Genomic DNA, 27,167 nt, shown 5'->3' on the forward strand with positions numbered 1-27,167 from the left:
AGTATACAATGTCAGTCAGGAAAATCCTTCAGCCTTGTACCTGGATGATCTTCATGGTCTTATGTACAGATGCCTATATACAGCCTTCTTAGCGCAGTAGGCAGCGCGTCAGTCTCATAATCTGAAGGTCCTGAGTTCGATCCTCAGAGAGGGCATTTATTTCCTTCTTTTGGAATGCAAAATTCTCCGATTTTCTTGAAATGCGCAAACTATGCCTAGTTCAAAGATTTTTCCAAAGCAAATGTCTGACTATTTAAGTGGGGCTCTCACCCCAACTGCATGACAAACTTCTTCTTTCTGCATGATGGCAGGCTAGCCTTCTGGAAAAAAGCCAAGATAAGGAACAGAGGCTCCTGGAGATGCCGGGGATTGAACCCGGGACCTCATACATGCGAAGCATGCGCTCTACCACTGAGCTACATCCCCACTTTTGCACTCGAGCTGTTTGATGGATGCAAGGAATCCCTGAAACCCAGGGACTGCAAAGTCTCGATCATAATCAATGGAAGGTATTGTTTGAATAAAAGTGAAAGATATGGAAATCGAAGCAAAAAATCCTTCGAGCCGGATTTGAACCAGCGACCTAAGGATGTCTGACTTTATGCTACAGTCCTCCGCTCTACCAACTGAGCTATCGAAGGAGTGGCTGAAGTATCTTTCAGCGCTGTAATTATCTCTCGCTCAAGAAAGGTTGTGGGGGTGGGGATCAGGAGCAGATCGATGAAAATCATGAACATTACCTGCAGCTCCCTCTCAAAGTCACCAGTTCTTAGAGCACACTGTAAGGTACGTCTTATCACCCCAAAGGAGGATTTCAGACCAAAGTTCATGTTCTGTCTTGGCTTGGGGATAAGCAGGGGTGCTCCAAATTTCAATTTTACAGAAAGGAAAGGAACTTTGATACAAAGACCTTGGGCAGCATTGGTGGCAAATGGATGGCTGCGCGGAACCATGAAAGAAATGACAGAAAGTTATGGGAGTCATTACTACGCACCCAGCATCAAGAACGTGCATTTTGGATGCATTTTCAAAAGGAAAGAGAACGGAAAAATCTGTAGATTGAAGGTGATTGAGATAAACAAAATATTCCGTTTTTCTAAAAGCTACTGTAAAGAGTCTCTGGTTTAGAAGAAGAACCCTTACCAATGATCAAGAGAGATGCGACAGATTTCTATCATCAAAGCATTATGGTTGTCAAGATGAATCATCACTTTGATGTCTTCAACAAGTAGGATTCTTTTGATCTATAATCATCAAAAATGAGATAGCCCCATTTCATGGGATTTTTCAAGGCAAACGTCTGACAGATTAAGCGGGGTCCTCATCCCGGTTGGAGGACATATCTCTTCCTTCATCATGATGCCAGCCTAGCTTTCGGCCCAAAATCCAAGGTAAGCATGGCAAAAGTCTGGAGATGCCGGGGATTGAACCCGGGGCCTCATACATGCAAAGCATGCGCTCTACCACTGAGCTACATCCCCACTTCTGCAAGGTTTGACTGTATGATTGGAAACCCTGCATTGAACCGACGGCCACATCACCCCATTCGACTCTGCAGTATACAATGTCAGTCAGGAAAATCCTTCAGCCTTGTACCTGGATGATCTTCATGGTCTTATGTACAGATGCCTATATACAGCCTTCTTAGCGCAGTAGGCAGCGCGTCAGTCTCATAATCTGAAGGTCCTGAGTTCGATCCTCAGAGAGGGCATTTATTTCCTTCTTTTGGAATGCAAAATTCTCCGATTTTCTTGAAATGCGCAAACTATGCCTAGTTCAAAGATTTTTCCAAAGCAAATGTCTGACTATTTAAGTGGGGCTCTCACCCCAACTGCATGACAAACTTCTTCTTTCTGCATGATGGCAGGCTAGCCTTCTGGAAAAAAGCCAAGATAAGGAACAGAGGCTCCTGGAGATGCCGGGGATTGAACCCGGGACCTCATACATGCGAAGCATGCGCTCTACCACTGAGCTACATCCCCACTTTTGCACTCGAGCTGTTTGATGGATGCAAGGAATCCCTGAAACCCAGGGACTGCAAAGTCTCGATCATAATCAATGGAAGGTATTGTTTGAATAAAAGTGAAAGATATGGAAATCGAAGCAAAAAATCCTTCGAGCCGGATTTGAACCAGCGACCTAAGGATGTCTGACTTTATGCTACAGTCCTCCGCTCTACCAACTGAGCTATCGAAGGAGTGGCTGAAGTATCTTTCAGCGCTGTAATTATCTCTCGCTCAAGAAAGGTTGTGGGGGTGGGGATCAGGAGCAGATCGATGAAAATCATGAACATTACCTGCAGCTCCCTCTCAAAGTCACCAGTTCTTAGAGCACACTGTAAGGTACGTCTTATCACCCCAAAGGAGGATTTCAGACCAAAGTTCATGTTCTGTCTTGGCTTGGGGATAAGCAGGGGTGCTCCAAATTTCAATTTTACAGAAAGGAAAGGAACTTTGATACAAAGACCTTGGGCAGCATTGGTGGCAAATGGATGGCTGCGCGGAACCATGAAAGAAATGACAGAAAGTTATGGGAGTCATTACTACGCACCCAGCATCAAGAACGTGCATTTTGGATGCATTTTCAAAAGGAAAGAGAACGGAAAAATCTGTAGATTGAAGGTGATTGAGATAAACAAAATATTCCGTTTTTCTAAAAGCTACTGTAAAGAGTCTCTGGTTTAGAAGAAGAACCCTTACCAATGATCAAGAGAGATGCGACAGATTTCTATCATCAAAGCATTATGGTTGTCAAGATGAATCATCACTTTGATGTCTTCAACAAGTAGGATTCTTTTGATCTATAATCATCAAAAATGAGATAGCCCCATTTCATGGGATTTTTCAAGGCAAACGTCTGACAGATTAAGCGGGGTCCTCATCCCGGTTGGAGGACATATCTCTTCCTTCATCATGATGCCAGCCTAGCTTTCGGCCCAAAATCCAAGGTAAGCATGGCAAAAGTCTGGAGATGCCGGGGATTGAACCCGGGGCCTCATACATGCAAAGCATGCGCTCTACCACTGAGCTACATCCCCACTTCTGCAAGGTTTGACTGTATGATTGGAAACCCTGCATTGAACCGACGGCCACATCACCCCATTCGACTCTGCAGTATACAATGTCAGTCAGGAAAATCCTTCAGCCTTGTACCTGGATGATCTTCATGGTCTTATGTACAGATGCCTATATACAGTCTTCTTAGCGCAGTAGGCAGCGCGTCAGTCTCATAATCTGAAGGTCCTGAGTTCGATCCTCAGAGAGGGCATTTATTTCCTTCTTTTGGAATGCAAAATTCTCCGATTTTCTTGAAATGCGCAAACTATGCCTAGTTCAAAGATTTTTCCAAAGCAAATGTCTGACTATTTAAGTGGGGCTCTCACCCCAACTGCATGACAAACTTCTTCTTTCTGCATGATGGCAGGCTAGCCTTCTGGAAAAAAGCCAAGATAAGGAACAGAGGCTCCTGGAGATGCCGGGGATTGAACCCGGGACCTCATACATGCGAAGCATGCGCTCTACCACTGAGCTACATCCCCACTTTTGCCCTCGAGCTGTTTGATGGATGCAAGGAATCCCTGAAACCCAGGGACTGCAAAGTCTCGATCATAATCAATGGAAGGTATTGTTTGAATAAAAGTGAAATATATGGAAATCGAAGCAAAAAATCCTTCGAGCCGGATTTGAACCAGCGACCTAAGGATGTCTGACTTTATGCTACAGTCCTCCGCTCTACCAACTGAGCTATCGAAGGAGTGGCTGAAGTATCTTTCAGCGCTGTAATTATCTCTCGCTCAAGAAAGGTTGTGGGGGTGGGGATCAGGAGCAGATCGATGAAAATCATGAACATTACCTGCAGCTCCCTCTCAAAGTCACCAGTTCTTAGAGCACACTGTAAGGTACGTCTTATCACCCCAAAGGAGGATTTCAGACCAAAGTTCATGTTCTGTCTTGGCTTGGGGATAAGCAGGGGTGCTCCAAATTTCAATTTTACAGAAAGGAAAGGAACTTTGATACAAAGACCTTGGGCAGCATTGGTGGCAAATGGATGGCTGCGCGGAACCATGAAAGAAATGACAGAAAGTTATGGGAGTCATTACTACGCACCCAGCATCAAGAACGTGCATTTTGGATGCATTTTCAAAAGGAAAGAGAACGGAAAAATCTGTAGATTGAAGGTGATTGAGATAAACAAAATATTCCGTTTTTCTAAAAGCTACTGTAAAGAGTCTCTGGTTTAGAAGAAGAACCCTTACCAATGATCAAGAGAGATGCGACAGATTTCTATCATCAAAGCATTATGGTTGTCAAGATGAATCATCACTTTGATGTCTTCAACAAGTAGGATTCTTTTGATCTATAATCATCAAAAATGAGATAGCCCCATTTCATGGGATTTTTCAAGGCAAACGTCTGACAGATTAAGCGGGGTCCTCATCCCGGTTGGAGGACATATCTCTTCCTTCATCATGATGCCAGCCTAGCTTTCGGCCCAAAATCCAAGGTAAGCATGGCAAAAGTCTGGAGATGCCGGGGATTGAACCCGGGGCCTCATACATGCAAAGCATGCGCTCTACCACTGAGCTACATCCCCACTTCTGCAAGGTTTGACTGTATGATTGGAAACCCTGCATTGAACCGACGGCCACATCACCCCATTCGACTCTGCAGTATACAATGTCAGTCAGGAAAATCCTTCAGCCTTGTACCTGGATGATCTTCATGGTCTTATGTACAGATGCCTATATACAGTCTTCTTAGCGCAGTAGGCAGCGCGTCAGTCTCATAATCTGAAGGTCCTGAGTTCGATCCTCAGAGAGGGCATTTATTTCCTTCTTTTGGAATGCAAAATTCTCCGATTTTCTTGAAATGCGCAAACTATGCCTAGTTCAAAGATTTTTCCAAAGCAAATGTCTGACTATTTAAGTGGGGCTCTCACCCCAACTGCATGACAAACTTCTTCTTTCTGCATGATGGCAGGCTAGCCTTCTGGAAAAAAGCCAAGATAAGGAACAGAGGCTCCTGGAGATGCCGGGGATTGAACCCGGGACCTCATACATGCGAAGCATGCGATCTACCACTGAGCTACATCCCCACTTTTGCCCTCGAGCTGTTTGATGGATGCAAGGAATCCCTGAAACCCAGGGACTGCAAAGTCTCGATCATAATCAATGGAAGGTATTGTTTGAATAAAAGTGAAATATATGGAAATCGAAGCAAAAAATCCTTCGAGCCGGATTTGAACCAGCGACCTAAGGATGTCTGACTTTATGCTACAGTCCTCCGCTCTACCAACTGAGCTATCGAAGGAGTGGCTGAAGTATCTTTCAGCGCTGTAATTATCTCTCGCTCAAGAAAGGTTGTGGGGGTGGGGATCAGGAGCAGATCGATGAAAATCATGAACATTACCTGCAGCTCCCTCTCAAAGTCACCAGTTCTTAGAGCACACTGTAAGGTACGTCTTATCACCCCAAAGGAGGATTTCAGACCAAAGTTCATGTTCTGTCTTGGCTTGGGGATAAGCAGGGGTGCTCCAAATTTCAATTTTACAGAAAGGAAAGGAACTTTGATACAAAGACCTTGGGCAGCATTGGTGGCAAATGGATGGCTGCGCGGAACCATGAAAGAAATGACAGAAAGTTATGGGAGTCATTACTACGCACCCAGCATCAAGAACGTGCATTTTGGATGCATTTTCAAAAGGAAAGAGAACGGAAAAATCTGTAGATTGAAGGTGATTGAGATAAACAAAATATTCCGTTTTTCTAAAAGCTACTGTAAAGAGTCTCTGGTTTAGAAGAAGAACCCTTACCAATGATCAAGAGAGATGCGACAGATTTCTATCATCAAAGCATTATGGTTGTCAAGATGAATCATCACTTTGATGTCTTCAACAAGTAGGATTCTTTTGATCTATAATCATCAAAAATGAGATAGCCCCATTTCATGGGATTTTTCAAGGCAAACGTCTGACAGATTAAGCGGGGTCCTCATCCCGGTTGGAGGACATATCTCTTCCTTCATCATGATGCCAGCCTAGCTTTCGGCCCAAAATCCAAGGTAAGCATGGCAAAAGTCTGGAGATGCCGGGGATTGAACCCGGGGCCTCATACATGCAAAGCATGCGCTCTACCACTGAGCTACATCCCCACTTCTGCAAGGTTTGACTGTATGATTGGAAACCCTGCATTGAACCGACGGCCACATCACCCCATTCGACTCTGCAGTATACAATGTCAGTCAGGAAAATCCTTCAGCCTTGTACCTGGATGATCTTCATGGTCTTATGTACAGATGCCTATATACAGTCTTCTTAGCGCAGTAGGCAGCGCGTCAGTCTCATAATCTGAAGGTCCTGAGTTCGATCCTCAGAGAGGGCATTTATTTCCTTCTTTTGGAATGCAAAATTCTCCGATTTTCTTGAAATGCGCAAACTATGCCTAGTTCAAAGATTTTTCCAAAGCAAATGTCTGACTATTTAAGTGGGGCTCTCACCCCAACTGCATGACAAACTTCTTCTTTCTGCATGATGGCAGGCTAGCCTTCTGGAAAAAAGCCAAGATAAGGAACAGAGGCTCCTGGAGATGCCGGGGATTGAACCCGGGACCTCATACATGCGAAGCATGCGCTCTACCACTGAGCTACATCCCCACTTTTGCCCTCGAGCTGTTTGATGGATGCAAGGAATCCCTGAAACCCAGGGACTGCAAAGTCTCGATCATAATCAATGGAAGGTATTGTTTGAATAAAAGTGAAATATATGGAAATCGAAGCAAAAAATCCTTCGAGCCGGATTTGAACCAGCGACCTAAGGATGTCTGACTTTATGCTACAGTCCTCCGCTCTACCAACTGAGCTATCGAAGGAGTGGCTGAAGTATCTTTCAGCGCTGTAATTATCTCTCGCTCAAGAAAGGTTGTGGGGGTGGGGATCAGGAGCAGATCGATGAAAATCATGAACATTACCTGCAGCTCCCTCTCAAAGTCACCAGTTCTTAGAGCACACTGTAAGGTACGTCTTATCACCCCAAAGGAGGATTTCAGACCAAAGTTCATGTTCTGTCTTGGCTTGGGGATAAGCAGGGGTGCTCCAAATTTCAATTTTACAGAAAGGAAAGGAACTTTGATACAAAGACCTTGGGCAGCATTGGTGGCAAATGGATGGCTGCGCGGAACCATGAAAGAAATGACAGAAAGTTATGGGAGTCATTACTACGCACCCAGCATCAAGAACGTGCATTTTGGATGCATTTTCAAAAGGAAAGAGAACGGAAAAATCTGTAGATTGAAGGTGATTGAGATAAACAAAATATTCCGTTTTTCTAAAAGCTACTGTAAAGAGTCTCTGGTTTAGAAGAAGAACCCTTACCAATGATCAAGAGAGATGCGACAGATTTCTATCATCAAAGCATTATGGTTGTCAAGATGAATCATCACTTTGATGTCTTCAACAAGTAGGATTCTTTTGATCTATAATCATCAAAAATGAGATAGCCCCACTTCATGGGATTTTTCAAGGCAAACGTCTGACAGATTAAGCGGGGTCCTCATCCCGGTTGGAGGACATATCTCTTCCTTCATCATGATGCCAGCCTAGCTTTCGGCCCAAAATCCAAGGTAAGCATGGCAAAAGTCTGGAGATGCCGGGGATTGAACCCGGGGCCTCATACATGCAAAGCATGCGCTCTACCACTGAGCTACATCCCCACTTCTGCAAGGTTTGACTGTATGATTGGAAACCCTGCATTGAACCGACGGCCACATCACCCCATTCGACTCTGCAGTATACAATGTCAGTCAGGAAAATCCTTCAGCCTTGTACCTGGATGATCTTCATGGTCTTATGTACAGATGCCTATATACAGCCTTCTTAGCGCAGTAGGCAGCGCGTCAGTCTCATAATCTGAAGGTCCTGAGTTCGATCCTCAGAGAGGGCATTTATTTCCTTCTTTTGGAATGCAAAATTCTCCGATTTTCTTGAAATGCGCAAACTATGCTTAGTTCAAAGATTTTTCCAAAGCAAATGTCTGACTATTTAAGTGGGGCTCTCACCCCAACTGCATGACAAACTTCTTCTTTCTGCATGATGGCAGGCTAGCCTTCTGGAAAAAAGCCAAGATAAGGAACAGAGGCTCCTGGAGATGCCGGGGATTGAACCCGGGACCTCATACATGCGAAGCATGCGCTCTACCACTGAGCTACATCCCCACTTTTGCCCTCGAGCTGTTTGATGGATGCAAGGAATCCCTGAAACCCAGGGACTGCAAAGTCTCGATCATAATCAATGGAAGGTATTGTTTGAATAAAAGTGAAAGATATGGAAATCGAAGCAAAAAATCCTTCGAGCCGGATTTGAACCAGCGACCTAAGGATGTCTGACTTTATGCTACAGTCCTCCGCTCTACCAACTGAGCTATCGAAGGAGTGGCTGAAGTATCTTTCAGCGCTGTAATTATCTCTCGCTCAAGAAAGGTTGTGGGGGTGGGGATCAGGAGCAGATCGATGAAAATCATGAACATTACCTGCAGCTCCCTCTCAAAGTCACCAGTTCTTAGAGCACACTGTAAGGTACGTCTTATCACCCCAAAGGAGGATTTCAGACCAAAGTTCATGTTCTGTCTTGGCTTGGGGATAAGCAGGGGTGCTCCAAATTTCAATTTTACAGAAAGGAAAGGAACTTTGATACAAAGACCTTGGGCAGCATTGGTGGCAAATGGATGGCTGCGCGGAACCATGAAAGAAATGACAGAAAGTTATGGGAGTCATTACTACGCACCCAGCATCAAGAACGTGCATTTTGGATGCATTTTCAAAAGGAAAGAGAACGGAAAAATCTGTAGATTGAAGGTGATTGAGATAAACAAAATATTCCGTTTTTCTAAAAGCTACTGTAAAGAGTCTCTGGTTTAGAAGAAGAACCCTTACCAATGATCAAGAGAGATGCGACAGATTTCTATCATCAAAGCATTATGGTTGTCAAGATGAATCATCACTTTGATGTCTTCAACAAGTAGGATTCTTTTGATCTATAATCATCAAAAATGAGATAGCCCCATTTCATGGGATTTTTCAAGGCAAACGTCTGACAGATTAAGCGGGGTCCTCATCCCGGTTGGAGGACATATCTCTTCCTTCATCATGATGCCAGCCTAGCTTTCGGCCCAAAATCCAAGGTAAGCATGGCAAAAGTCTGGAGATGCCGGGGATTGAACCCGGGGCCTCATACATGCAAAGCATGCGCTCTACCACTGAGCTACATCCCCACTTCTGCAAGGTTTGACTGTATGATTGGAAACCCTGCATTGAACCGACGGCCACATCACCCCATTCGACTCTGCAGTATACAATGTCAGTCAGGAAAATCCTTCAGCCTTGTACCTGGATGATCTTCATGGTCTTATGTACAGATGCCTATATACAGCCTTCTTAGCGCAGTAGGCAGCGCGTCAGTCTCATAATCTGAAGGTCCTGAGTTCGATCCTCAGAGAGGGCATTTATTTCCTTCTTTTGGAATGCAAAATTCTCCGATTTTCTTGAAATGCGCAAACTATGCCTAGTTCAAAGATTTTTCCAAAGCAAATGTCTGACTATTTAAGTGGGGCTCTCACCCCAACTGCATGACAAACTTCTTCTTTCTGCATGATGGCAGGCTAGCCTTCTGGAAAAAAGCCAAGATAAGGAACAGAGGCTCCTGGAGATGCCGGGGATTGAACCCGGGACCTCATACATGCGAAGCATGCGCTCTACCACTGAGCTACATCCCCACTTTTGCACTCGAGCTGTTTGATGGATGCAAGGAATCCCTGAAACCCAGGGACTGCAAAGTCTCGATCATAATCAATGGAAGGTATTGTTTGAATAAAAGTGAAAGATATGGAAATCGAAGCAAAAAATCCTTCGAGCCGGATTTGAACCAGCGACCTAAGGATGTCTGACTTTATGCTACAGTCCTCCGCTCTACCAACTGAGCTATCGAAGGAGTGGCTGAAGTATCTTTCAGCGCTGTAATTATCTCTCGCTCAAGAAAGGTTGTGGGGGTGGGGATCAGGAGCAGATCGATGAAAATCATGAACATTACCTGCAGCTCCCTCTCAAAGTCACCAGTTCTTAGAGCACACTGTAAGGTACGTCTTATCACCCCAAAGGAGGATTTCAGACCAAAGTTCATGTTCTGTCTTGGCTTGGGGATAAGCAGGGGTGCTCCAAATTTCAATTTTACAGAAAGGAAAGGAACTTTGATACAAAGACCTTGGGCAGCATTGGTGGCAAATGGATGGCTGCGCGGAACCATGAAAGAAATGACAGAAAGTTATGGGAGTCATTACTACGCACCCAGCATCAAGAACGTGCATTTTGGATGCATTTTCAAAAGGAAAGAGAACGGAAAAATCTGTAGATTGAAGGTGATTGAGATAAACAAAATATTCCGTTTTTCTAAAAGCTACTGTAAAGAGTCTCTGGTTTAGAAGAAGAACCCTTACCAATGATCAAGAGAGATGCGACAGATTTCTATCATCAAAGCATTATGGTTGTCAAGATGAATCATCACTTTGATGTCTTCAACAAGTAGGATTCTTTTGATCTATAATCATCAAAAATGAGATAGCCCCATTTCATGGGATTTTTCAAGGCAAACGTCTGACAGATTAAGCGGGGTCCTCATCCCGGTTGGAGGACATATCTCTTCCTTCATCATGATGCCAGCCTAGCTTTCGGCCCAAAATCCAAGGTAAGCATGGCAAAAGTCTGGAGATGCCGGGGATTGAACCCGGGGCCTCATACATGCAAAGCATGCGCTCTACCACTGAGCTACATCCCCACTTCTGCAAGGTTTGACTGTATGATTGGAAACCCTGCATTGAACCGACGGCCACATCACCCCATTCGACTCTGCAGTATACAATGTCAGTCAGGAAAATCCTTCAGCCTTGTACCTGGATGATCTTCATGGTCTTATGTACAGATGCCTATATACAGCCTTCTTAGCGCAGTAGGCAGCGCGTCAGTCTCATAATCTGAAGGTCCTGAGTTCGATCCTCAGAGAGGGCATTTATTTCCTTCTTTTGGAATGCAAAATTCTCCGATTTTCTTGAAATGCGCAAACTATGCCTAGTTCAAAGATTTTTCCAAAGCAAATGTCTGACTATTTAAGTGGGGCTCTCACCCCAACTGCATGACAAACTTCTTCTTTCTGCATGATGGCAGGCTAGCCTTCTGGAAAAAAGCCAAGATAAGGAACAGAGGCTCCTGGAGATGCCGGGGATTGAACCCGGGACCTCATACATGCGAAGCATGCGCTCTACCACTGAGCTACATCCCCACTTTTGCACTCGAGCTGTTTGATGGATGCAAGGAATCCCTGAAACCCAGGGACTGCAAAGTCTCGATCATAATCAATGGAAGGTATTGTTTGAATAAAAGTGAAAGATATGGAAATCGAAGCAAAAAATCCTTCGAGCCGGATTTGAACCAGCGACCTAAGGATGTCTGACTTTATGCTACAGTCCTCCGCTCTACCAACTGAGCTATCGAAGGAGTGGCTGAAGTATCTTTCAGCGCTGTAATTATCTCTCGCTCAAGAAAGGTTGTGGGGGTGGGGATCAGGAGCAGATCGATGAAAATCATGAACATTACCTGCAGCTCCCTCTCAAAGTCACCAGTTCTTAGAGCACACTGTAAGGTACGTCTTATCACCCCAAAGGAGGATTTCAGACCAAAGTTCATGTTCTGTCTTGGCTTGGGGATAAGCAGGGGTGCTCCAAATTTCAATTTTACAGAAAGGAAAGGAACTTTGATACAAAGACCTTGGGCAGCATTGGTGGCAAATGGATGGCTGCGCGGAACCATGAAAGAAATGACAGAAAGTTATGGGAGTCATTACTACGCACCCAGCATCAAGAACGTGCATTTTGGATGCATTTTCAAAAGGAAAGAGAACGGAAAAATCTGTAGATTGAAGGTGATTGAGATAAACAAAATATTCCGTTTTTCTAAAAGCTACTGTAAAGAGTCTCTGGTTTAGAAGAAGAACCCTTACCAATGATCAAGAGAGATGCGACAGATTTCTATCATCAAAGCATTATGGTTGTCAAGATGAATCATCACTTTGATGTCTTCAACAAGTAGGATTCTTTTGATCTATAATCATCAAAAATGAGATAGCCCCATTTCATGGGATTTTTCAAGGCAAACGTCTGACAGATTAAGCGGGGTCCTCATCCCGGTTGGAGGACATATCTCTTCCTTCATCATGATGCCAGCCTAGCTTTCGGCCCAAAATCCAAGGTAAGCATGGCAAAAGTCTGGAGATGCCGGGGATTGAACCCGGGGCCTCATACATGCAAAGCATGCGCTCTACCACTGAGCTACATCCCCACTTCTGCAAGGTTTGACTGTATGATTGGAAACCCTGCATTGAACCGACGGCCACATCACCCCATTCGACTCTGCAGTATACAATGTCAGTCAGGAAAATCCTTCAGCCTTGTACCTGGATGATCTTCATGGTCTTATGTACAGATGCCTATATACAGTCTTCTTAGCGCAGTAGGCAGCGCGTCAGTCTCATAATCTGAAGGTCCTGAGTTCGATCCTCAGAGAGGGCATTTATTTCCTTCTTTTGGAATGCAAAATTCTCCGATTTTCTTGAAATGCGCAAACTATGCCTAGTTCAAAGATTTTTCCAAAGCAAATGTCTGACTATTTAAGTGGGGCTCTCACCCCAACTGCATGACAAACTTCTTCTTTCTGCATGATGGCAGGCTAGCCTTCTGGAAAAAAGCCAAGATAAGGAACAGAGGCTCCTGGAGATGCCGGGGATTGAACCCGGGACCTCATACATGCGAAGCATGCGCTCTACCACTGAGCTACATCCCCACTTTTGCCCTCGAGCTGTTTGATGGATGCAAGGAATCCCTGAAACCCAGGGACTGCAAAGTCTCGATCATAATCAATGGAAGGTATTGTTTGAATAAAAGTGAAATATATGGAAATCGAAGCAAAAAATCCTTCGAGCCGGATTTGAACCAGCGACCTAAGGATGTCTGACTTTATGCTACAGTCCTCCGCTCTACCAACTGAGCTATCGAAGGAGTGGCTGAAGTATCTTTCAGCGCTGTAATTATCTCTCGCTCAAGAAAGGTTGTGGGGGTGGGGATCAGGAGCAGATCGATGAAAATCATGAACATTACCTGCAGCTCCCTCTCAAAGTCACCAGTTCTTAGAGCACACTGTAAGGTACGTCTTATCACCCCAAAGGAGGATTTCAGACCAAAGTTCATGTTCTGTCTTGGCTTGGGGATAAGCAGGGGTGCTCCAAATTTCAATTTTACAGAAAGGAAAGGAACTTTGATACAAAGACCTTGGGCAGCATTGGTGGCAAATGGATGGCTGCGCGGAACCATGAAAGAAATGACAGAAAGTTATGGGAGTCATTACTACGCACCCAGCATCAAGAACGTGCATTTTGGATGCATTTTCAAAAGGAAAGAGAACGGAAAAATCTGTAGATTGAAGGTGATTGAGATAAACAAAATATTCCGTTTTTCTAAAAGCTACTGTAAAGAGTCTCTGGTTTAGAAGAAGAACCCTTACCAATGATCAAGAGAGATGCGACAGATTTCTATCATCAAAGCATTATGGTTGTCAAGATGAATCATCACTTTGATGTCTTCAACAAGTAGGATTCTTTTGATCTATAATCATCAAAAATGAGATAGCCCCACTTCATGGGATTTTTCAAGGCAAACGTCTGACAGATTAAGCGGGGTCCTCATCCCGGTTGGAGGACATATCTCTTCCTTCATCATGATGCCAGCCTAGCTTTCGGCCCAAAATCCAAGGTAAGCATGGCAAAAGTCTGGAGATGCCGGGGATTGAACCCGGGGCCTCATACATGCAAAGCATGCGCTCTACCACTGAGCTACATCCCCACTTCTGCAAGGTTTGACTGTATGATTGGAAACCCTGCATTGAACCGACGGCCACATCACCCCATTCGACTCTGCAGTATACAATGTCAGTCAGGAAAATCCTTCAGCCTTGTACCTGGATGATCTTCATGGTCTTATGTACAGATGCCTATATACAGCCTTCTTAGCGCAGTAGGCAGCGCGTCAGTCTCATAATCTGAAGGTCCTGAGTTCGATCCTCAGAGAGGGCATTTATTTCCTTCTTTTGGAATGCAAAATTCTCCGATTTTCTTGAAATGCGCAAACTATGCTTAGTTCAAAGATTTTTCCAAAGCAAATGTCTGACTATTTAAGTGGGGCTCTCACCCCAACTGCATGACAAACTTCTTCTTTCTGCATGATGGCAGGCTAGCCTTCTGGAAAAAAGCCAAGATAAGGAACAGAGGCTCCTGGAGATGCCGGGGATTGAACCCGGGACCTCATACATGCGAAGCATGCGCTCTACCACTGAGCTACATCCCCACTTTTGCCCTCGAGCTGTTTGATGGATGCAAGGAATCCCTGAAACCCAGGGACTGCAAAGTCTCGATCATAATCAATGGAAGGTATTGTTTGAATAAAAGTGAAAGATATGGAAATCGAAGCAAAAAATCCTTCGAGCCGGATTTGAACCAGCGACCTAAGGATGTCTGACTTTATGCTACAGTCCTCCGCTCTACCAACTGAGCTATCGAAGGAGTGGCTGAAGTATCTTTCAGCGCTGTAATTATCTCTCGCTCAAGAAAGGTTGTGGGGGTGGGGATCAGGAGCAGATCGATGAAAATCATGAACATTACCTGCAGCTCCCTCTCAAAGTCACCAGTTCTTAGAGCACACTGTAAGGTACGTCTTATCACCCCAAAGGAGGATTTCAGACCAAAGTTCATGTTCTGTCTTGGCTTGGGGATAAGCAGGGGTGCTCCAAATTTCAATTTTACAGAAAGGAAAGGAACTTTGATACAAAGACCTTGGGCAGCATTGGTGGCAAATGGATGGCTGCGCGGAACCATGAAAGAAATGACAGAAAGTTATGGGAGTCATTACTACGCACCCAGCATCAAGAACGTGCATTTTGGATGCATTTTCAAAAGGAAAGAGAACGGAAAAATCTGTAGATTGAAGGTGATTGAGATAAACAAAATATTCCGTTTTTCTAAAAGCTACTGTAAAGAGTCTCTGGTTTAGAAGAAGAACCCTTACCAATGATCAAGAGAGATGCGACAGATTTCTATCATCAAAGCATTATGGTTGTCAAGATGAATCATCACTTTGATGTCTTCAACAAGTAGGATTCTTTTGATCTATAATCATCAAAAATGAGATAGCCCCATTTCATGGGATTTTTCAAGGCAAACGTCTGACAGATTAAGCGGGGTCCTCATCCCGGTTGGAGGACATATCTCTTCCTTCATCATGATGCCAGCCTAGCTTTCGGCCCAAAATCCAAGGTAAGCATGGCAAAAGTCTGGAGATGCCGGGGATTGAACCCGGGGCCTCATACATGCAAAGCATGCGCTCTACCACTGAGCTACATCCCCACTTCTGCAAGGTTTGACTGTATGATTGGAAACCCTGCATTGAACCGACGGCCACATCACCCCATTCGACTCTGCAGTATACAATGTCAGTCAGGAAAATCCTTCAGCCTTGTACCTGGATGATCTTCATGGTCTTATGTACAGATGCCTATATACAGCCTTCTTAGCGCAGTAGGCAGCGCGTCAGTCTCATAATCTGAAGGTCCTGAGTTCGATCCTCAGAGAGGGCATTTATTTCCTTCTTTTGGAATGCAAAATTCTCCGATTTTCTTGAAATGCGCAAACTATGCCTAGTTCAAAGATTTTTCCAAAGCAAATGTCTGACTATTTAAGTGGGGCTCTCACCCCAACTGCATGACAAACTTCTTCTTTCTGCATGATGGCAGGCTAGCCTTCTGGAAAAAAGCCAAGATAAGGAACAGAGGCTCCTGGAGATGCCGGGGATTGAACCCGGGACCTCATACATGCGAAGCATGCGCTCTACCACTGAGCTACATCCCCACTTTTGCACTCGAGCTGTTTGATGGATGCAAGGAATCCCTGAAACCCAGGGACTGCAAAGTCTCGATCATAATCAATGGAAGGTATTGTTTGAATAAAAGTGAAAGATATGGAAATCGAAGCAAAAAATCCTTCGAGCCGGATTTGAACCAGCGACCTAAGGATGTCTGACTTTATGCTACAGTCCTCCGCTCTACCAACTGAGCTATCGAAGGAGTGGCTGAAGTATCTTTCAGCGCTGTAATTATCTCTCGCTCAAGAAAGGTTGTGGGGGTGGGGATCAGGAGCAGATCGATGAAAATCATGAACATTACCTGCAGCTCCCTCTCAAAGTCACCAGTTCTTAGAGCACACTGTAAGGTACGTCTTATCACCCCAAAGGAGGATTTCAGACCAAAGTTCATGTTCTGTCTTGGCTTGGGGATAAGCAGGGGTGCTCCAAATTTCAATTTTACAGAAAGGAAAGGAACTTTGATACAAAGACCTTGGGCAGCATTGGTGGCAAATGGATGGCTGCGCGGAACCATGAAAGAAATGACAGAAAGTTATGGGAGTCATTACTACGCACCCAGCATCAAGAACGTGCATTTTGGATGCATTTTCAAAAGGAAAGAGAACGGAAAAATCTGTAGATTGAAGGTGATTGAGATAAACAAAATATTCCGTTTTTCTAAAAGCTACTGTAAAGAGTCTCTGGTTTAGAAGAAGAACCCTTACCAATGATCAAGAGAGATGCGACAGATTTCTATCATCAAAGCATTATGGTTGTCAAGATGAATCATCACTTTGATGTCTTCAACAAGTAGGATTCTTTTGATCTATAATCATCAAAAATGAGATAGCCCCATTTCATGGGATTTTTCAAGGCAAACGTCTGACAGATTAAGCGGGGTCCTCATCCCGGTTGGAGGACATATCTCTTCCTTCATCATGATGCCAGCCTAGCTTTCGGCCCAAAATCCAAGGTAAGCATGGCAAAAGTCTGGAGATGCCGGGGATTGAACCCGGGGCCTCATACATGCAAAGCATGCGCTCTACCACTGAGCTACATCCCCACTTCTGCAAGGTTTGACTGTATGATTGGAAACCCTGCATTGAACCGACGGCCACATCACCCCATTCGACTCTGCAGTATACAATGTCAGTCAGGAAAATCCTTCAGCCTTGTACCTGGATGATCTTCATGGTCTTATGTACAGATGCCTATATACAGCCTTCTTAGCGCAGTAGGCAGCGCGTCAGTCTCATAATCTGAAGGTCCTGAGTTCGATCCTCAGAGAGGGCATTTATTTCCTTCTTTTGGAATGCAAAATTCTCCGATTTTCTTGAAATGCGCAAACTATGCCTAGTTCAAAGATTTTTCCAAAGCAAATGTCTGACTATTTAAGTGGGGCTCTCACCCCAACTGCATGACAAACTTCTTCTTTCTGCATGATGGCAGGCTAGCCTTCTGGAAAAAAGCCAAGATAAGGAACAGAGGCTCCTGGAGATGCCGGGGATTGAACCCGGGACCTCATACATGCGAAGCATGCGCTCTACCACTGAGCTACATCCCCACTTTTGCACTCGAGCTGTTTGATGGATGCAAGGAATCCCTGAAACCCAGGGACTGCAAAGTCTCGATCATAATCAATGGAAGGTATTGTTTGAATAAAAGTGAAAGATATGGAAATCGAAGCAAAAAATCCTTCGAGCCGGATTTGAACCAGCGACCTAAGGATGTCTGACTTTATGCTACAGTCCTCCGCTCTACCAACTGAGCTATCGAAGGAGTGGCTGAAGTATCTTTCAGCGCTGTAATTATCTCTCGCTCAAGAAAGGTTGTGGGGGTGGGGATCAGGAGCAGATCGATGAAAATCATGAACATTACCTGCAGCTCCCTCTCAAAGTCACCAGTTCTTAGAGCACACTGTAAGGTACGTCTTATCACCCCAAAGGAGGATTTCAGACCAAAGTTCATGTTCTGTCTTGGCTTGGGGATAAGCAGGGGTGCTCCAAATTTCAATTTTACAGAAAGGAAAGGAACTTTGATACAAAGACCTTGGGCAGCATTGGTGGCAAATGGATGGCTGCGCGGAACCATGAAAGAAATGACAGAAAGTTATGGGAGTCATTACTACGCACCCAGCATCAAGAACGTGCATTTTGGATGCATTTTCAAAAGGAAAGAGAACGGAAAAATCTGTAGATTGAAGGTGATTGAGATAAACAAAATATTCCGTTTTTCTAAAAGCTACTGTAAAGAGTCTCTGGTTTAGAAGAAGAACCCTTACCAATGATCAAGAGAGATGCGACAGATTTCTATCATCAAAGCATTATGGTTGTCAAGATGAATCATCACTTTGATGTCTTCAACAAGTAGGATTCTTTTGATCTATAATCATCAAAAATGAGATAGCCCCATTTCATGGGATTTTTCAAGGCAAACGTCTGACAGATTAAGCGGGGTCCTCATCCCGGTTGGAGGACATATCTCTTCCTTCATCATGATGCCAGCCTAGCTTTCGGCCCAAAATCCAAGGTAAGCATGGCAAAAGTCTGGAGATGCCGGGGATTGAACCCGGGGCCTCATACATGCAAAGCATGCGCTCTACCACTGAGCTACATCCCCACTTCTGCAAGGTTTGACTGTATGATTGGAAACCCTGCATTGAACCGACGGCCACATCACCCCATTCGACTCTGCAGTATACAATGTCAGTCAGGAAAATCCTTCAGCCTTGTACCTGGATGATCTTCATGGTCTTATGTACAGATGCCTATATACAGCCTTCTTAGCGCAGTAGGCAGCGCGTCAGTCTCATAATCTGAAGGTCCTGAGTTCGATCCTCAGAGAGGGCATTTATTTCCTTCTTTTGGAATGCAAAATTCTCCGATTTTCTTGAAATGCGCAAACTATGCCTAGTTCAAAGATTTTTCCAAAGCAAATGTCTGACTATTTAAGTGGGGCTCTCACCCCAACTGCATGACAAACTTCTTCTTTCTGCATGATGGCAGGCTAGCCTTCTGGAAAAAAGCCAAGATAAGGAACAGAGGCTCCTGGAGATGCCGGGGATTGAACCCGGGACTCATACATGCGAAGCATGCGCTCTACCACTGAGCTACATCCCCACTTTTGCACTCGAGCTGTTTGATGGATGCAAGGAATCCCTGAAACCCAGGGACTGCAAAGTCTCGATCATAATCAATGGAAGGTATTGTTTGAATAAAAGTGAAAGATATGGAAATCGAAGCAAAAAATCCTTCGAGCCGGATTTGAACCAGCGACCTAAGGATGTCTGACTTTATGCTACAGTCCTCCGCTCTACCAACTGAGCTATCGAAGGAGTGGCTGAAGTATCTTTCAGCGCTGTAATTATCTCTCGCTCAAGAAAGGTTGTGGGGGTGGGGATCAGGAGCAGATCGATGAAAATCATGAACATTACCTGCAGCTCCCTCTCAAAGTCACCAGTTCTTAGAGCACACTGTAAGGTACGTCTTATCACCCCAAAGGAGGATTTCAGACCAAAGTTCATGTTCTGTCTTGGCTTGGGGATAAGCAGGGGTGCTCCAAATTTCAATTTTACAGAAAGGAAAGGAACTTTGATACAAAGACCTTGGGCAGCATTGGTGGCAAATGGATGGCTGCGCGGAACCATGAAAGAAATGACAGAAAGTTATGGGAGTCATTACTACGCACCCAGCATCAAGAACGTGCATTTTGGATGCATTTTCAAAAGGAAAGAGAACGGAAAAATCTGTAGATTGAAGGTGATTGAGATAAACAAAATATTCCGTTTTTCTAAAAGCTACTGTAAAGAGTCTCTGGTTTAGAAGAAGAACCCTTACCAATGATCAAGAGAGATGCGACAGATTTCTATCATCAAAGCATTATGGTTGTCAAGATGAATCATCACTTTGATGTCTTCAACAAGTAGGATTCTTTTGATCTATAATCATCAAAAATGAGATAGCCCCATTTCATGGGATTTTTCAAGGCAAACGTCTGACAGATTAAGCGGGGTCCTCATCCCGGTTGGAGGACATATCTCTTCCTTCATCATGATGCCAGCCTAGCTTTCGGCCCAAAATCCAAGGTAAGCATGGCAAAAGTCTGGAGATGCCGGGGATTGAACCCGGGGCCTCATACATGCAAAGCATGCGCTCTACCACTGAGCTACATCCCCACTTCTGCAAGGTTTGACTGTATGATTGGAAACCCTGCATTGAACCGACGGCCACATCACCCCATTCGACTCTGCAGTATACAATGTCAGTCAGGAAAATCCTTCAGCCTTGTACCTGGATGATCTTCATGGTCTTATGTACAGATGCCTATATACAGCCTTCTTAGCGCAGTAGGCAGCGCGTCAGTCTCATAATCTGAAGGTCCTGAGTTCGATCCTCAGAGAGGGCATTTATTTCCTTCTTTTGGAATGCAAAATTCTCCGATTTTCTTGAAATGCGCAAACTATGCCTAGTTCAAAGATTTTTCCAAAGCAAATGTCTGACTATTTAAGTGGGGCTCTCACCCCAACTGCATGACAAACTTCTTCTTTCTGCATGATGGCAGGCTAGCCTTCTGGAAAAAAGCCAAGATAAGGAACAGAGGCTCCTGGAGATGCCGGGGATTGAACCCGGGACCTCATACATGCGAAGCATGCGCTCTACCACTGAGCTACATCCCCACTTTTGCACTCGAGCTGTTTGATGGATGCAAGGAATCCCTGAAACCCAGGGACTGCAAAGTCTCGATCATAATCAATGGAAGGTATTGTTTGAATAAAAGTGAAAGATATGGAAATCGAAGCAAAAAATCCTTCGAGCCGGATTTGAACCAGCGACCTAAGGATGTCTGACTTTATGCTACAGTCCTCCGCTCTACCAACTGAGCTATCGAAGGAGTGGCTGAAGTATCTTTCAGCGCTGTAATTATCTCTCGCTCAAGAAAGGTTGTGGGGGTGGGGATCAGGAGCAGATCGATGAAAATCATGAACATTACCTGCAGCTCCCTCTCAAAGTCACCAGTTCTTAGAGCACACTGTAAGGTACGTCTTATCACCCCAAAGGAGGATTTCAGACCAAAGTTCATGTTCTGTCTTGGCTTGGGGATAAGCAGGGGTGCTCCAAATTTCAATTTTACAGAAAGGAAAGGAACTTTGATACAAAGACCTTGGGCAGCATTGGTGGCAAATGGATGGCTGCGCGGAACCATGAAAGAAATGACAGAAAGTTATGGGAGTCATTACTACGCACCCAGCATCAAGAACGTGCATTTTGGATGCATTTCAAAAGGAAAGAGAACGGAAAAATCTGTAGATTGAAGGTGATTGAGATAAACAAAATATTCCGTTTTTCTAAAAGCTACTGTAAAGAGTCTCTGGTTTAGAAGAAGAACCCTTACCAATGATCAAGAGAGATGCGACAGATTTCTATCATCAAAGCATTATGGTTGTCAAGATGAATCATCACTTTGATGTCTTCAACAAGTAGGATTCTTTTGATCTATAATCATCAAAAATGAGATAGCCCCATTTCATGGGATTTTTCAAGGCAAACGTCTGACAGATTAAGCGGGGTCCTCATCCCGGTTGGAGGACATATCTCTTCCTTCATCATGATGCCAGCCTAGCTTTCGGCCCAAAATCCAAGGTAAGCATGGCAAAAGTCTGGAGATGCCGGGGATTGAACCCGGGGCCTCATACATGCAAAGCATGCGCTCTACCACTGAGCTACATCCCCACTTCTGCAAGGTTTGACTGTATGATTGGAAACCCTGCATTGAACCGACGGCCACATCACCCCATTCGACTCTGCAGTATACAATGTCAGTCAGGAAAATCCTTCAGCCTTGTACCTGGATGATCTTCATGGTCTTATGTACAGATGCCTATATACAGCCTTCTTAGCGCAGTAGGCAGCGCGTCAGTCTCATAATCTGAAGGTCCTGAGTTCGATCCTCAGAGAGGGCATTTATTTCCTTCTTTTGGAATGCAAAATTCTCCGATTTTCTTGAAATGCGCAAACTATGCCTAGTTCAAAGATTTTTCCAAAGCAAATGTCTGACTATTTAAGTGGGGCTCTCACCCCAACTGCATGACAAACTTCTTCTTTCTGCATGATGGCAGGCTAGCCTTCTGGAAAAAAGCCAAGATAAGGAACAGAGGCTCCTGGAGATGCCGGGGATTGAACCCGGGACCTCATACATGCGAAGCATGCGCTCTACCACTGAGCTACATCCCCACTTTTGCACTCGAGCTGTTTGATGGATGCAAGGAATCCCTGAAACCCAGGGACTGCAAAGTCTCGATCATAATCAATGGAAGGTATTGTTTGAATAAAAGTGAAAGATATGGAAATCGAAGCAAAAAATCCTTCGAGCCGGATTTGAACCAGCGACCTAAGGATGTCTGACTTTATGCTACAGTCCTCCGCTCTACCAACTGAGCTATCGAAGGAGTGGCTGAAGTATCTTTCAGCGCTGTAATTATCTCTCGCTCAAGAAAGGTTGTGGGGGTGGGGATCAGGAGCAGATCGATGAAAATCATGAACATTACCTGCAGCTCCCTCTCAAAGTCACCAGTTCTTAGAGCACACTGTAAGGTACGTCTTATCACCCCAAAGGAGGATTTCAGACCAAAGTTCATGTTCTGTCTTGGCTTGGGGATAAGCAGGGGTGCTCCAAATTTCAATTTTACAGAAAGGAAAGGAACTTTGATACAAAGACCTTGGGCAGCATTGGTGGCAAATGGATGGCTGCGCGGAACCATGAAAGAAATGACAGAAAGTTATGGGAGTCATTACTACGCACCCAGCATCAAGAACGTGCATTTTGGATGCATTTTCAAAAGGAAAGAGAACGGAAAAATCTGTAGATTGAAGGTGATTGAGATAAACAAAATATTCCGTTTTTCTAAAAGCTACTGTAAAGAGTCTCTGGTTTAGAAGAAGAACCCTTACCAATGATCAAGAGAGATGCGACAGATTTCTATCATCAAAGCATTATGGTTGTCAAGATGAATCATCACTTTGATGTCTTCAACAAGTAGGATTCTTTTGATCTATAATCATCAAAAATGAGATAGCCCCATTTCATGGGATTTTTCAAGGCAAACGTCTGACAGATTAAGCGGGGTCCTCATCCCGGTTGGAGGACATATCTCTTCCTTCATCATGATGCCAGCCTAGCTTTCGGCCCAAAATCCAAGGTAAGCATGGCAAAAGTCTGGAGATGCCGGGGATTGAACCCGGGGCCTCATACATGCAAAGCATGCGCTCTACCACTGAGCTACATCCCCACTTCTGCAAGGTTTGACTGTATGATTGGAAACCCTGCATTGAACCGACGGCCACATCACCCCATTCGACTCTGCAGTATACAATGTCAGTCAGGAAAATCCTTCAGCCTTGTACCTGGATGATCTTCATGGTCTTATGTACAGATGCCTATATACAGCCTTCTTAGCGCAGTAGGCAGCGCGTCAGTCTCATAATCTGAAGGTCCTGAGTTCGATCCTCAGAGAGGGCATTTATTTCCTTCTTTTGGAATGCAAAATTCTCCGATTTTCTTGAAATGCGCAAACTATGCTAGTTCAAAGATTTTTCCAAAGCAAATGTCTGACTATTTAAGTGGGGCTCTCACCCCAACTGCATGACAAACTTCTTCTTTCTGCATGATGGCAGGCTAGCCTTCTGGAAAAAAGCCAAGATAAGGAACAGAGGCTCCTGGAGATGCCGGGGATTGAACCCGGGACCTCATACATGCGAAGCATGCGCTCTACCACTGAGCTACATCCCCACTTTTGCACTCGAGCTGTTTGATGGATGCAAGGAATCCCTGAAACCCAGGGACTGCAAAGTCTCGATCATAATCAATGGAAGGTATTGTTTGAATAAAAGTGAAAGATATGGAAATCGAAGCAAAAAATCCTTCGAGCCGGATTTGAACCAGCGACCTAAGGATGTCTGACTTTATGCTACAGTCCTCCGCTCTACCAACTGAGCTATCGAAGGAGTGGCTGAAGTATCTTTCAGCGCTGTAATTATCTCTCGCTCAAGAAAGGTTGTGGGGGTGGGGATCAGGAGCAGATCGATGAAAATCATGAACATTACCTGCAGCTCCCTCTCAAAGTCACCAGTTCTTAGAGCACACTGTAAGGTACGTCTTATCACCCCAAAGGAGGATTTCAGACCAAAGTTCATGTTCTGTCTTGGCTTGGGGATAAGCAGGGGTGCTCCAAATTTCAATTTTACAGAAAGGAAAGGAACTTTGATACAAAGACCTTGGGCAGCATTGGTGGCAAATGGATGGCTGCGCGGAACCATGAAAGAAATGACAGAAAGTTATGGGAGTCATTACTACGCACCCAGCATCAAGAACGTGCATTTTGGATGCATTTTCAAAAGGAAAGAGAACGGAAAAATCTGTAGATTGAAGGTGATTGAGATAAACAAAATATTCCGTTTTTCTAAAAGCTACTGTAAAGAGTCTCTGGTTTAGAAGAAGAACCCTTACCAATGATCAAGAGAGATGCGACAGATTTCTATCATCAAAGCATTATGGTTGTCAAGATGAATCATCACTTTGATGTCTTCAACAAGTAGGATTCTTTTGATCTATAATCATCAAAATGAGATAGCCCCATTTCATGGGATTTTTCAAGGCAAACGTCTGACAGATTAAGCGGGGTCCTCATCCCGGTTGGAGGACATATCTCTTCCTTCATCATGATGCCAGCCTAGCTTTCGGCCCAAAATCCAAGGTAAGCATGGCAAAAGTCTGGAGATGCCGGGGATTGAACCCGGGGCCTCATACATGCAAAGCATGCGCTCTACCACTGAGCTACATCCCCACTTCTGCAAGGTTTGACTGTATGATTGGAAACCCTGCATTGAACCGACGGCCACATCACCCCATTCGACTCTGCAGTATACAATGTCAGTCAGGAAAATCCTTCAGCCTTGTACCTGGATGATCTTCATGGTCTTATGTACAGATGCCTATATACAGCCTTCTTAGCGCAGTAGGCAGCGCGTCAGTCTCATAATCTGAAGGTCCTGAGTTCGATCCTCAGAGAGGGCATTTATTTCCTTCTTTTGGAATGCAAAATTCTCCGATTTTCTTGAAATGCGCAAACTATGCCTAGTTCAAAGATTTTTCCAAGCAAATGTCTGACTATTTAAGTGGGGCTCTCACCCCAACTGCATGACAAACTTCTTCTTTCTGCATGATGGCAGGCTAGCCTTCTGGAAAAAAGCCAAGATAAGGAACAGAGGCTCCTGGAGATGCCGGGATTGAACCCGGGACCTCATACATGCGAAGCATGCGCTCTACCACTGAGCTACATCCCCACTTTTGCCCTCGAGCTGTTTGATGGATGCAAGGAATCCCTGAAACCCAGGGACTGCAAAGTCTCGATCATAATCAATGGAAGGTATTGTTTGAATAAAAGTGAAATATATGGAAATCGAAGCAAAAAATCCTTCGAGCCGGATTTGAACCAGCGACCTAAGGATGTCTGACTTTATGCTACAGTCCTCCGCTCTACCAACTGAGCTATCGAAGGAGTGGCTGAAGTATCTTTCAGCGCTGTAATTATCTCTCGCTCAAGAAAGGTTGTGGGGGTGGGGATCAGGAGCAGATCGATGAAAATCATGAACATTACCTGCAGCTCCCTCTCAAAGTCACCAGTTCTTAGAGCACACTGTAAGGTACGTCTTATCACCCCAAAGGAGGATTTCAGACCAAAGTTCATGTTCTGTCTTGGCTTGGGGATAAGCAGGGGTGCTCCAAATTTCAATTTTACAGAAAGGAAAGGAACTTTGATACAAAGACCTTGGGCAGCATTGGTGGCAAATGGATGGCTGCGCGGAACCATGAAAGAAATGACAGAAAGTTATGGGAGTCATTACTACGCACCCAGCATCAAGAACGTGCATTTTGGATGCATTTTCAAAAGGAAAGAGAACGGAAAAATCTGTAGATTGAAGGTGATTGAGATAAACAAAATATTCCGTTTTTCTAAAAGCTACTGTAAAGAGTCTCTGGTTTAGAAGAAGAACCCTTACCAATGATCAAGAGAGATGCGACAGATTTCTATCATCAAAGCATTATGGTTGTCAAGATGAATCATCACTTTGATGTCTTCAACAAGTAGGATTCTTTTGATCTATAATCATCAAAAATGAGATAGCCCCACTTCATGGGATTTTTCAAGGCAAACGTCTGACAGATTAAGCGGGGTCCTCATCCCGGTTGGAGGACATATCTCTTCCTTCATCATGATGCCAGCCTAGCTTTCGGCCCAAAATCCAAGGTAAGCATGGCAAAAGTCTGGAGATGCCGGGGATTGAACCCGGGGCCTCATACATGCAAAGCATGCGCTCTACCACTGAGCTACATCCCCACTTCTGCAAGGTTTGACTGTATGATTGGAAACCCTGCATTGAACCGACGGCCACATCACCCCATTCGACTCTGCAGTATACAATGTCAGTCAGGAAAATCCTTCAGCCTTGTACCTGGATGATCTTCATGGTCTTATGTACAGATGCCTATATACAGCCTTCTTAGCGCAGTAGGCAGCGCGTCAGTCTCATAATCTGAAGGTCCTGAGTTCGATCCTCAGAGAGGGCATTTATTTCCTTCTTTTGGAATGCAAAATTCTCCGATTTTCTTGAAATGCGCAAACTATGCTTAGTTCAAAGATTTTTCCAAAGCAAATGTCTGACTATTTAAGTGGGGCTCTCACCCCAACTGCATGACAAACTTCTTCTTTCTGCATGATGGCAGGCTAGCCTTCTGGAAAAAAGCCAAGATAAGGAACAGAGGCTCCTGGAGATGCCGGGGATTGAACCCGGGACCTCATACATGCGAAGCATGCGCTCTACCACTGAGCTACATCCCCACTTTTGCCCTCGAGCTGTTTGATGGATGCAAGGAATCCCTGAAACCCAGGGACTGCAAAGTCTCGATCATAATCAATGGAAGGTATTGTTTGAATAAAAGTGAAAGATATGGAAATCGAAGCAAAAAATCCTTCGAGCCGGATTTGAACCAGCGACCTAAGGATGTCTGACTTTATGCTACAGTCCTCCGCTCTACCAACTGAGCTATCGAAGGAGTGGCTGAAGTATCTTTCAGCGCTGTAATTATCTCTCGCTCAAGAAAGGTTGTGGGGGTGGGGGATCAGGAGCAGATCG

General features: G+C 44.6%; 50 non-coding genes across 50 annotated transcripts; all 50 read right to left on the reverse strand.

The window, feature by feature from the left end:
• Positions 1-354: 354 nt before the first annotated feature.
• On the reverse strand, positions 355-426 carry TRNAA-CGC (transfer RNA alanine (anticodon CGC)). The gene has a single exon. It is a non-coding gene; the product is annotated as a tRNA-Ala (tRNA).
• A 129-nt stretch (positions 427-555) lies between these two features.
• On the reverse strand, positions 556-641 carry TRNAY-GUA (transfer RNA tyrosine (anticodon GUA)). The gene is given in 2 exon segments: positions 556-591; positions 605-641. It is a non-coding gene; the product is annotated as a tRNA-Tyr (tRNA).
• Positions 642-1,409: 768 nt separating this feature from the next.
• TRNAA-UGC (transfer RNA alanine (anticodon UGC)) lies at positions 1,410-1,481 on the reverse strand. Its single transcript has one exon. It is a non-coding gene; the product is annotated as a tRNA-Ala (tRNA).
• Positions 1,482-1,910: 429 nt separating this feature from the next.
• Positions 1,911-1,982, reverse strand: TRNAA-CGC (transfer RNA alanine (anticodon CGC)). Its single transcript has one exon. It is a non-coding gene; the product is annotated as a tRNA-Ala (tRNA).
• Positions 1,983-2,111: 129 nt separating this feature from the next.
• On the reverse strand, positions 2,112-2,197 carry TRNAY-GUA (transfer RNA tyrosine (anticodon GUA)). Its single transcript is given in 2 exon segments — positions 2,112-2,147; positions 2,161-2,197. It is a non-coding gene; the product is annotated as a tRNA-Tyr (tRNA).
• Positions 2,198-2,965: 768 nt separating this feature from the next.
• On the reverse strand, positions 2,966-3,037 carry TRNAA-UGC (transfer RNA alanine (anticodon UGC)). The gene has a single exon. It is a non-coding gene; the product is annotated as a tRNA-Ala (tRNA).
• Positions 3,038-3,466: 429 nt separating this feature from the next.
• On the reverse strand, positions 3,467-3,538 carry TRNAA-CGC (transfer RNA alanine (anticodon CGC)). The gene has a single exon. It is a non-coding gene; the product is annotated as a tRNA-Ala (tRNA).
• A 129-nt stretch (positions 3,539-3,667) lies between these two features.
• Positions 3,668-3,753, reverse strand: TRNAY-GUA (transfer RNA tyrosine (anticodon GUA)). The gene is given in 2 exon segments: positions 3,668-3,703; positions 3,717-3,753. It is a non-coding gene; the product is annotated as a tRNA-Tyr (tRNA).
• Positions 3,754-4,521: 768 nt separating this feature from the next.
• On the reverse strand, positions 4,522-4,593 carry TRNAA-UGC (transfer RNA alanine (anticodon UGC)). Its single transcript has one exon. It is a non-coding gene; the product is annotated as a tRNA-Ala (tRNA).
• Positions 4,594-5,223: 630 nt separating this feature from the next.
• Positions 5,224-5,309, reverse strand: TRNAY-GUA (transfer RNA tyrosine (anticodon GUA)). The gene is given in 2 exon segments: positions 5,224-5,259; positions 5,273-5,309. It is a non-coding gene; the product is annotated as a tRNA-Tyr (tRNA).
• Positions 5,310-6,077: 768 nt separating this feature from the next.
• Positions 6,078-6,149, reverse strand: TRNAA-UGC (transfer RNA alanine (anticodon UGC)). The gene has a single exon. It is a non-coding gene; the product is annotated as a tRNA-Ala (tRNA).
• A 429-nt stretch (positions 6,150-6,578) lies between these two features.
• Positions 6,579-6,650, reverse strand: TRNAA-CGC (transfer RNA alanine (anticodon CGC)). Its single transcript has one exon. It is a non-coding gene; the product is annotated as a tRNA-Ala (tRNA).
• Positions 6,651-6,779: 129 nt separating this feature from the next.
• Positions 6,780-6,865, reverse strand: TRNAY-GUA (transfer RNA tyrosine (anticodon GUA)). Its single transcript is given in 2 exon segments — positions 6,780-6,815; positions 6,829-6,865. It is a non-coding gene; the product is annotated as a tRNA-Tyr (tRNA).
• Positions 6,866-7,633: 768 nt separating this feature from the next.
• TRNAA-UGC (transfer RNA alanine (anticodon UGC)) lies at positions 7,634-7,705 on the reverse strand. The gene has a single exon. It is a non-coding gene; the product is annotated as a tRNA-Ala (tRNA).
• A 429-nt stretch (positions 7,706-8,134) lies between these two features.
• TRNAA-CGC (transfer RNA alanine (anticodon CGC)) lies at positions 8,135-8,206 on the reverse strand. Its single transcript has one exon. It is a non-coding gene; the product is annotated as a tRNA-Ala (tRNA).
• Positions 8,207-8,335: 129 nt separating this feature from the next.
• On the reverse strand, positions 8,336-8,421 carry TRNAY-GUA (transfer RNA tyrosine (anticodon GUA)). The gene is given in 2 exon segments: positions 8,336-8,371; positions 8,385-8,421. It is a non-coding gene; the product is annotated as a tRNA-Tyr (tRNA).
• A 768-nt stretch (positions 8,422-9,189) lies between these two features.
• TRNAA-UGC (transfer RNA alanine (anticodon UGC)) lies at positions 9,190-9,261 on the reverse strand. The gene has a single exon. It is a non-coding gene; the product is annotated as a tRNA-Ala (tRNA).
• A 429-nt stretch (positions 9,262-9,690) lies between these two features.
• TRNAA-CGC (transfer RNA alanine (anticodon CGC)) lies at positions 9,691-9,762 on the reverse strand. The gene has a single exon. It is a non-coding gene; the product is annotated as a tRNA-Ala (tRNA).
• Positions 9,763-9,891: 129 nt separating this feature from the next.
• Positions 9,892-9,977, reverse strand: TRNAY-GUA (transfer RNA tyrosine (anticodon GUA)). The gene is given in 2 exon segments: positions 9,892-9,927; positions 9,941-9,977. It is a non-coding gene; the product is annotated as a tRNA-Tyr (tRNA).
• Positions 9,978-10,745: 768 nt separating this feature from the next.
• TRNAA-UGC (transfer RNA alanine (anticodon UGC)) lies at positions 10,746-10,817 on the reverse strand. Its single transcript has one exon. It is a non-coding gene; the product is annotated as a tRNA-Ala (tRNA).
• Positions 10,818-11,246: 429 nt separating this feature from the next.
• TRNAA-CGC (transfer RNA alanine (anticodon CGC)) lies at positions 11,247-11,318 on the reverse strand. Its single transcript has one exon. It is a non-coding gene; the product is annotated as a tRNA-Ala (tRNA).
• A 129-nt stretch (positions 11,319-11,447) lies between these two features.
• TRNAY-GUA (transfer RNA tyrosine (anticodon GUA)) lies at positions 11,448-11,533 on the reverse strand. The gene is given in 2 exon segments: positions 11,448-11,483; positions 11,497-11,533. It is a non-coding gene; the product is annotated as a tRNA-Tyr (tRNA).
• Positions 11,534-12,301: 768 nt separating this feature from the next.
• On the reverse strand, positions 12,302-12,373 carry TRNAA-UGC (transfer RNA alanine (anticodon UGC)). The gene has a single exon. It is a non-coding gene; the product is annotated as a tRNA-Ala (tRNA).
• Positions 12,374-12,802: 429 nt separating this feature from the next.
• On the reverse strand, positions 12,803-12,874 carry TRNAA-CGC (transfer RNA alanine (anticodon CGC)). Its single transcript has one exon. It is a non-coding gene; the product is annotated as a tRNA-Ala (tRNA).
• Positions 12,875-13,003: 129 nt separating this feature from the next.
• TRNAY-GUA (transfer RNA tyrosine (anticodon GUA)) lies at positions 13,004-13,089 on the reverse strand. The gene is given in 2 exon segments: positions 13,004-13,039; positions 13,053-13,089. It is a non-coding gene; the product is annotated as a tRNA-Tyr (tRNA).
• Positions 13,090-13,857: 768 nt separating this feature from the next.
• TRNAA-UGC (transfer RNA alanine (anticodon UGC)) lies at positions 13,858-13,929 on the reverse strand. The gene has a single exon. It is a non-coding gene; the product is annotated as a tRNA-Ala (tRNA).
• A 429-nt stretch (positions 13,930-14,358) lies between these two features.
• Positions 14,359-14,430, reverse strand: TRNAA-CGC (transfer RNA alanine (anticodon CGC)). The gene has a single exon. It is a non-coding gene; the product is annotated as a tRNA-Ala (tRNA).
• A 129-nt stretch (positions 14,431-14,559) lies between these two features.
• TRNAY-GUA (transfer RNA tyrosine (anticodon GUA)) lies at positions 14,560-14,645 on the reverse strand. Its single transcript is given in 2 exon segments — positions 14,560-14,595; positions 14,609-14,645. It is a non-coding gene; the product is annotated as a tRNA-Tyr (tRNA).
• A 768-nt stretch (positions 14,646-15,413) lies between these two features.
• Positions 15,414-15,485, reverse strand: TRNAA-UGC (transfer RNA alanine (anticodon UGC)). Its single transcript has one exon. It is a non-coding gene; the product is annotated as a tRNA-Ala (tRNA).
• Positions 15,486-15,914: 429 nt separating this feature from the next.
• Positions 15,915-15,986, reverse strand: TRNAA-CGC (transfer RNA alanine (anticodon CGC)). Its single transcript has one exon. It is a non-coding gene; the product is annotated as a tRNA-Ala (tRNA).
• A 129-nt stretch (positions 15,987-16,115) lies between these two features.
• TRNAY-GUA (transfer RNA tyrosine (anticodon GUA)) lies at positions 16,116-16,201 on the reverse strand. The gene is given in 2 exon segments: positions 16,116-16,151; positions 16,165-16,201. It is a non-coding gene; the product is annotated as a tRNA-Tyr (tRNA).
• Positions 16,202-16,969: 768 nt separating this feature from the next.
• On the reverse strand, positions 16,970-17,041 carry TRNAA-UGC (transfer RNA alanine (anticodon UGC)). Its single transcript has one exon. It is a non-coding gene; the product is annotated as a tRNA-Ala (tRNA).
• Positions 17,042-17,470: 429 nt separating this feature from the next.
• Positions 17,471-17,542, reverse strand: TRNAA-CGC (transfer RNA alanine (anticodon CGC)). Its single transcript has one exon. It is a non-coding gene; the product is annotated as a tRNA-Ala (tRNA).
• A 129-nt stretch (positions 17,543-17,671) lies between these two features.
• Positions 17,672-17,757, reverse strand: TRNAY-GUA (transfer RNA tyrosine (anticodon GUA)). Its single transcript is given in 2 exon segments — positions 17,672-17,707; positions 17,721-17,757. It is a non-coding gene; the product is annotated as a tRNA-Tyr (tRNA).
• Positions 17,758-18,525: 768 nt separating this feature from the next.
• Positions 18,526-18,597, reverse strand: TRNAA-UGC (transfer RNA alanine (anticodon UGC)). The gene has a single exon. It is a non-coding gene; the product is annotated as a tRNA-Ala (tRNA).
• A 629-nt stretch (positions 18,598-19,226) lies between these two features.
• On the reverse strand, positions 19,227-19,312 carry TRNAY-GUA (transfer RNA tyrosine (anticodon GUA)). The gene is given in 2 exon segments: positions 19,227-19,262; positions 19,276-19,312. It is a non-coding gene; the product is annotated as a tRNA-Tyr (tRNA).
• A 768-nt stretch (positions 19,313-20,080) lies between these two features.
• Positions 20,081-20,152, reverse strand: TRNAA-UGC (transfer RNA alanine (anticodon UGC)). Its single transcript has one exon. It is a non-coding gene; the product is annotated as a tRNA-Ala (tRNA).
• Positions 20,153-20,581: 429 nt separating this feature from the next.
• TRNAA-CGC (transfer RNA alanine (anticodon CGC)) lies at positions 20,582-20,653 on the reverse strand. The gene has a single exon. It is a non-coding gene; the product is annotated as a tRNA-Ala (tRNA).
• Positions 20,654-20,782: 129 nt separating this feature from the next.
• On the reverse strand, positions 20,783-20,868 carry TRNAY-GUA (transfer RNA tyrosine (anticodon GUA)). The gene is given in 2 exon segments: positions 20,783-20,818; positions 20,832-20,868. It is a non-coding gene; the product is annotated as a tRNA-Tyr (tRNA).
• Positions 20,869-21,635: 767 nt separating this feature from the next.
• On the reverse strand, positions 21,636-21,707 carry TRNAA-UGC (transfer RNA alanine (anticodon UGC)). The gene has a single exon. It is a non-coding gene; the product is annotated as a tRNA-Ala (tRNA).
• A 429-nt stretch (positions 21,708-22,136) lies between these two features.
• On the reverse strand, positions 22,137-22,208 carry TRNAA-CGC (transfer RNA alanine (anticodon CGC)). Its single transcript has one exon. It is a non-coding gene; the product is annotated as a tRNA-Ala (tRNA).
• A 129-nt stretch (positions 22,209-22,337) lies between these two features.
• On the reverse strand, positions 22,338-22,423 carry TRNAY-GUA (transfer RNA tyrosine (anticodon GUA)). The gene is given in 2 exon segments: positions 22,338-22,373; positions 22,387-22,423. It is a non-coding gene; the product is annotated as a tRNA-Tyr (tRNA).
• A 768-nt stretch (positions 22,424-23,191) lies between these two features.
• TRNAA-UGC (transfer RNA alanine (anticodon UGC)) lies at positions 23,192-23,263 on the reverse strand. Its single transcript has one exon. It is a non-coding gene; the product is annotated as a tRNA-Ala (tRNA).
• Positions 23,264-23,691: 428 nt separating this feature from the next.
• On the reverse strand, positions 23,692-23,763 carry TRNAA-CGC (transfer RNA alanine (anticodon CGC)). The gene has a single exon. It is a non-coding gene; the product is annotated as a tRNA-Ala (tRNA).
• A 129-nt stretch (positions 23,764-23,892) lies between these two features.
• TRNAY-GUA (transfer RNA tyrosine (anticodon GUA)) lies at positions 23,893-23,978 on the reverse strand. The gene is given in 2 exon segments: positions 23,893-23,928; positions 23,942-23,978. It is a non-coding gene; the product is annotated as a tRNA-Tyr (tRNA).
• A 767-nt stretch (positions 23,979-24,745) lies between these two features.
• TRNAA-UGC (transfer RNA alanine (anticodon UGC)) lies at positions 24,746-24,817 on the reverse strand. Its single transcript has one exon. It is a non-coding gene; the product is annotated as a tRNA-Ala (tRNA).
• Positions 24,818-25,445: 628 nt separating this feature from the next.
• Positions 25,446-25,531, reverse strand: TRNAY-GUA (transfer RNA tyrosine (anticodon GUA)). The gene is given in 2 exon segments: positions 25,446-25,481; positions 25,495-25,531. It is a non-coding gene; the product is annotated as a tRNA-Tyr (tRNA).
• A 768-nt stretch (positions 25,532-26,299) lies between these two features.
• TRNAA-UGC (transfer RNA alanine (anticodon UGC)) lies at positions 26,300-26,371 on the reverse strand. The gene has a single exon. It is a non-coding gene; the product is annotated as a tRNA-Ala (tRNA).
• Positions 26,372-26,800: 429 nt separating this feature from the next.
• Positions 26,801-26,872, reverse strand: TRNAA-CGC (transfer RNA alanine (anticodon CGC)). Its single transcript has one exon. It is a non-coding gene; the product is annotated as a tRNA-Ala (tRNA).
• A 129-nt stretch (positions 26,873-27,001) lies between these two features.
• TRNAY-GUA (transfer RNA tyrosine (anticodon GUA)) lies at positions 27,002-27,087 on the reverse strand. The gene is given in 2 exon segments: positions 27,002-27,037; positions 27,051-27,087. It is a non-coding gene; the product is annotated as a tRNA-Tyr (tRNA).
• Between the last annotated feature and the right edge of the window lie 80 nt (positions 27,088-27,167).

Source organism: Triturus cristatus, chromosome 4_1 (genome assembly GCF_964204655.1).
Source record: "Triturus cristatus chromosome 4_1, aTriCri1.1, whole genome shotgun sequence".
Taxonomy (NCBI): Eukaryota; Metazoa; Chordata; class Amphibia; order Caudata; family Salamandridae; genus Triturus; species Triturus cristatus.